We start from the raw sequence: 6,733 nt of genomic DNA on the forward strand, positions 1-6,733 counted from the left end.
ACTGATGACAACAGTTTTTCTGGAACGGTAAGTTCTTTCTCCACTATTAGCACACTGAGTAGCGTGTACACGAGCATGATTGGCAGCACTGAGATCCTCCTCTTGACTGACTGACACAGCTGGCATCAAATTTGAGCTGAAGATTTGGCCAGTTAGACCAACCAGGAGAGTCGCCTCTCCCAACTGTCGATCATGCAGAGAGCGAGTGCAGCCTCCAGACGGGTGAAGGGAACTCGTCCTTCATTCTGCACCAAATGTCATGTCAGCATAGAAGTTGATTAGAGAAGAAACCTTAGCAACCTTGTTTTCATTCATATAACTTTACTTTCTGTCCTTCCTGCTCTTTTACTGAATCCCAGTCGGGTCCTGGCATTTGGGGTTCTGCTTTTAAACCAGAACATATAATTCTATCTTTTTTTATTCTACTGATGCATTTTTCTATAAGCAGTGAGGCTGGATAAGAGATGAGGTTCAGTTGGAGGAAGCTTTAAGGAGACTGACAGCTGTTCAGTCAGAAAGCCGCTGACAGATTGAAGCCTTCTGCTCAATACTGCATCACCTTCCTGAATTATCTCACCTGCTCTCTTCTCCAGCCCTCTCCCTCTTCACCCATTTGTCAGTGTAAATCCTCTTTTCCCATTTCTTTTGGGCCTCTCTTCCTCTCTGCCTTATCTTCATCTAATGGTATCGTCTATTCTGCTTTGCTGTCTGACACTTTCCCATTAACTTTTTAGAGTTTGAATTCACATTCTGTATTCCTCTCAATTCTCCTTTTTTTCTCTATTCACCTTTCTTGCTGCATCTCAGTGAATGAAGAGAAAACCTTCCTTCCTCTTATTGATTTCTCCTTTTCTCCTGGTTTTTCGTTATCTTCTGTCCAAAGAATGCTTTTGTTCAACAGTTATTCTCCTTTTCTTCTTTTCTAATATATATCTCACTATTTGGTACCAACAGATTATGCTTGAAGTGCACTGCTGCAGCACACCTGATCTTGGAAACTGATTTTGATCACAACCAAGATGAAAACAAACTCAGTTCACATACATTTGAGGACAAGATGATTAGATTTACTCTCAATGAAAAGTTTGTTTTCAAAGGATTTCCCATATGCTACTAAAAAGAGCATATTTACATCCGGTGTGTTTTGGGAAAATTACTTTATTTTTACTTTTGCAGGCCTGGGGAGTCAGCCAAAGTCAGGAATTGTCCTGGATAAGAGATTAGGTTCATGTTTAGCACTGGCATAAACTGCAAGGCTGTAGATTAAAAGATTGTTTGCAGAAGAAACATTTTCAAGCCAAACTGAATTACACTAAGGACACGGTAATGACCCAACCTTTATGACCCCCAGATGAGCAGAGTGAAAGTTAGTGACCCTAGCATGAATTCCATGATAATCTCTGGATAACTGAGCATGTACTGTATGTTTTCTATAGAAAGCCAACAAATCCAAAGAAGTTTGAGGATTTACCAAAGATGAATGACTTGGCATTTTTAGGAGACATGTTAGAAACTTGCTGAAACCCATCAAAATATCCTAATGTCAAATAGTGTACATCCATCCATCCATCTTCTTCCACTTATCCGAGGTCGGGTCGCGGGGGTAGCAGCTTCAGAAGGGAGGCCCAGACTTCCCTCTCCCCGGCCACTTCTTCTAGCTCCTCCGGGGGAATCCTGAGGCGTTCCCAGGCCAGCCGAGAGACATAGTCCCTCCAGCGTGTCCTGGGTCTTCCCCGGGGCCTCCTCCCGGTGGGACGTGCCCGGAACACCTCACCAGGGAGGCGTCCAGGAGGCATCCTGACCAGATGCCCGAGCCACCTCAACTGGCTCCTCTCGATGTGAAGGAGCAGCGTACAGTTAAGCCCAAAATTATTTATCCCCTTTGCAGATTTAGGTTCAAAGCAATATTTTAACGTCATTATTATGTTTCTTTCTGGCAATATTGATGTCTGCTGTTTGGGTCAGGGCTCACAAGTGATCTTTAAGAAAAAATGCCCTTGACTTCCTGTGACCTCAGTGTATTCAAAGTACAGGAGGTCAGGAATTGATGAAGAGGTAAGTCTTCATCAATCCCTGGTGAAGATGCATGCCATGCAATGTGTGTGCACTCGAACGTTATGTCTTACATTTGTATATAAAAAAGTTTGTCTGTGTCAGTCAGGTCAAAGGTCATGGAATTTCAAAGCCTTCCAAATCAGGAACTCTGCCTAGTCCATTCATGTTTTAATCAACTTGCCCTGTAAGGTCCTGGTGAATTCACAGTGATGCTCTTTAAAAGTTCCCTTCATCATGTGTGCATCATGCTCAGCATTTTATTTTCTGTTGAAGTGCACAACACATTCCTCAGCGTAGATGGAGACTGGAGAGAGAAACTGAAAAGAAGCCAGTAATTGTTTGAGGCGGCGGGGCGTCTTCAGCTCAGCGCCGACTGTTCAGAAGGCTTTTGGTTGATGGAGAGGCTGTTTGCAGTCTCTGCCCAAGACAAACTGCATTTCAGCAGCTTTTATTGCAGGTCTTTCTGCGACCTGTTGTGTTTCACGCAACATGTTTGAACTGTGCAATGAAAGCCTCTAAGATTACCGGTTTATATACCAGGATGCCTCCATATACAGACACAAAGATATGTGATACTGCTATGTTTTAGAAATGTGTAACAGAAGAACATGTGTAGCTCTCAACAGAAATGCACTTAGCTGGACAAAAATACATTTATAGAGGCTGGTTACATTTATGCAGTACTTAGAATAAATGTTTGCTATGTAACACAAAAGTGATCAAAGATCAATGTTATATTTATGCAATTGGCATGTAGTTTAAAAAACTAGCAAAAAATAGCTATATAAACAGACATAATACTAGAATACACTCATTTGGCACTTTATAAGGCTAATCTTGCTGCTACTCTGTTGGAACCTTTCTTTGCCTTCCAAACTGCCTTAATTCTTTTTGACAAGTTCAACTTTTGACTTTTTGAGCCCACTGGATTACATTGCAGGAGCTTTGTTAAATGATGCTTTACGTTGTTGGAAATCGCTGTCAGGAAATGGGTACACTGTGTTTGTGAGGGAATAGATAGGTCAACAAAAAATATCTTAAGGATAGGCTTACTTAAATTGACTGGTGTGATGAATGACATACGAAGCCGTTCTGTAATGCGACATCCTCCCTGAGCTGCTGCCTGGTGGCTAACAGGCAACACAGACAGAACGCTTCGCTGCAGTGCTGCAGATGATGTTTACAAGTGCACCCTTACAGACGATCCGCAAAATAAATGTCCTTCATATCACAACACAAGGGTGGCAAGGTGCACCATGAGCAGAGTTGGCCTGTGTGACATGCCATGACAAAAACCAGGAACAAGTATCTAGAGCAGAATTGGAGCGCTAACTTAAAAACCCATCAATTTCTGAGAAAATAGTCATTTTCAATTGTTTGCTAATTATACTAAATGAAGTCAAGAGGAAACCCTCTGACTCCTTAAATAGCAGTTTTGGAGTTTTAAAATCAAACCAGGGCTGGACAATAAATCAGAAACATACAAGTGATCAATACCAATAGATGATACACCTGATATATCGAATAAATTCACGGAACTCCGATCCAGAATTGCACAGCATTGTAGGGGATGTAAGCAAGACTTGAGCTGCTCAACAGGTCAGGGCTAGCTAAGCTAGGTTGGTGGCATCAATTAACTCACTCACTCTTTGGTTACTAGCAACAACCTGTTGTGTAACTTGTGCAGCAGCAGTTTCAGGTTTCACCACATCACTCCATAATGTATGAATGCACTGTAAGAAAATATCATAACGTGACTTCGATAAATATTCTCTAATGGCACAGAAGACATCTATTGGAGCTTAGGGTTTATTTTGGATTGGGTCACATTGTCTCCCTAACTGAAGCCAGGATCTGAACCTAAACACATGAAAATATGATGCAATAAAATAGTTACAAGGTCTGATATAAAGTCTTTATGAAATAATTGCAAAGTCATGTGGACTAATTCTTTAAATCAGGCATTAATATGGAAATAAGGTGATTTATAATGGATATGTATGGAGCCACTAAAGGGGCATTGAAGAACAAAGTACAAAAATAAACTTTCTCTTGCGCACAAGAACTTTTTTTTTTTCACTTTTTTCCTTGAATATACCTTTAGTGGCTGCATAGATATGTATGTAAAATATCTGTTTGATTTCTGTGTTTTTCTCTGTGTGTTTTCACTTCTGAAATATTGTATACACCAAAACAATATTATGTGAATAAAATATTTTATCTTGTTGGGCCTTTTGATGAAAATAGAGTTATTTATATTTTCTAAGCAGATTTTTTCAGAAGTGTACTTGGGTAAATTGAACAAAAAATCTGGACAAATACTTGTCCAGACTTTTTTTCAAAAGGTGACATGCAACTTTTTGAAAACAATATAATTACTGTGATATTCTTACTCAGTTTTTCTTGATGTATGTCCATTGTGAAATTATATCATAAAAAAATGCAGTAGTGTGCATTTTGGGTCATTTTGTGTTTAGTTTTTTTCTGCTGGATGGAGGCAAATAATGTACAAACACATTAATAATGAACTTTTCAGAAATTACAACTAGATTATGATAGAAGACATTTAGTGGATGAGGTTTAAGACTAAAAAGTTCAAATAGAGAGCGCAGTAGAACTTATCCTGCATACACAGGAAAACACGTCCACACACACGCCTACACACCCCCACACACCCCATCATTCTTCACTCATTCTTAATAGTAGCCCATACTTTTAACTCAACTCTTACTCAGGCTCTTGTTCAGTCTTGAAAAGTACTTTGATGATGAACATAATTATAATCAGTGTGGTATTTATCATATATTTTCAAATTGATTAAAGTTTTAGAATGTATTTATTTTTTACAGTTAGGTCCTTTATTTTGCTGTTGCTGAGTTTCCCATGTATTCAGAGTTTAATTCAATCATTTTCCATTCCCAGTTTAATTAGCCTTATATGAGAGGCACATCAAATAATTCTGCTCCTTTGGTTTTATCCCATTAAATTGTTGAGCTCCATTTCATCAGTTGATTGCATTCCACACAGATTTGCAAGTTAACGTTTTCTGGGCATGTTCATTTCATTTCATTCTAATATTCATATTTCCTTTTCACTACTTGCATCTAGAATGTATGAACCGGACATAAGCACCAGAATGAGCCTTTTAGCTTTTTAATTTCTCCTTTCATTGCCATGCAACTGCGTTGTTTGATTAGAAGTCCAAAAGTAATAAAGTGTCATGTAGTCTCAGGCACTTGGCTGTAATGTTGCATGAAGCTCTTCTAGCATTTTGAGGGGTTTCATTTTAACACCAATTTTGTGCTTTTTAGCTTTTGTTCATATTCTTATGGACACTAGAACTTAGTCAGGTACTGGAAGTTACCTGATGTGAGAAAGTATCTTAAAGGGGCAGCATTTTGTATTTTTCAGCCACATAGTGCCATTTTATAAAACAATGAAGAAACTATGTCACTTTCAATTGTTTCAAAAACGCTACATGTATCAAATATGACTTCAAAGAAATCTGATTTTGTAATATAAATCCTTGACATTGGGCCTCTGTCTCTTTAAAAACTCCTGGTCTTTCTAAAACTCCGCCTTCAGGAAGTCATCAACACGGTGCTCCTGATAATATTTTTACTAGCACTGCACTGAGAAGTAGTTCATCTAATGAGCTCAGAAGATGCTCAGTTCCACCAGCTGTTTGCTAATTGCTGCTGGCTAGTCTGAAGGAGCTGAGTGAGGGAGCGGCGGCGAAAGCTTGTAAAGTTCAGCTTTGAGGAGGAGCTGGGCTTTGAAGGTGGGGCTAAATCCCCTCAGGCATTTTGCAAAGCTGAATGGTTGTCATGGGAGATTAAAGGCAGGTTTACATCAATTGCAGTTTTCTGGCCAATAACTGATTGCAATCTTTAAGAAACCTGACCTGCCGATTCTGATTTTTGCCGATATCAAATATTTGGACTGAAATGTCGCTAAATATAGCAAGAAAGTTGCTGCGTTGGCAACAGTGGGGTAACTGTTGTTGAATCCAAATGTGCAGACTTGACCTGGTGGGCTTGAAAAGATCGAGGCAACATTGTTTTCAATGAGGGACTGACCCTAGAATGTGTCGTGAAGCTCAAAAACATTGATTTTACATAATACTGCCCCTTTAAAACATTTTGAACTGAGAAATTGATGTACTATATTTTTTTCACTTCACAATTGTTTTTACTCTTTTGCATCAGTCTACTACATAAAATCCAGGCAAAATACATCAAAATGTGGTTGTAAGTTGAGAAATTATAAAAAATGTCTGAAAGACTATGAAGAGGTTTGCAAGCTATTGTAAACACACTCAACTTACTTCAACTAAAATGTCAATCTGGCAACTGGTTCTATACGTAAACTATTATCTCTTTCCAGGTACACAGGAAGTAAACCATTTTGGTTCTGCTGTGTTTGTACATCAAACCTTTGCTCTATGAGGTCATTCACTTCTTTTTAGGAGACAGAGTCACACTCCCCTCCTGAGAGTTCATCCCCCCACCGCCTTTCCCTCCAACCTGGACCTTTTGTATCCACCTTGTTCCAGCGTTCTAATCGATTGAGGCCAAAATCTCATAACTTGCTTCAGTGAAGACATGTTGCTCGGCTGACTGCAGCTCTCCATTAACGTCCAAAAAGGGCAGCGGGAATACTGAGAGTCAGATTCTCA

Source organism: Xiphophorus maculatus, chromosome 22, assembly GCF_002775205.1.
Source record: "Xiphophorus maculatus strain JP 163 A chromosome 22, X_maculatus-5.0-male, whole genome shotgun sequence".
In the NCBI taxonomy this organism is placed as follows: domain Eukaryota; kingdom Metazoa; phylum Chordata; class Actinopteri; order Cyprinodontiformes; family Poeciliidae; genus Xiphophorus; species Xiphophorus maculatus.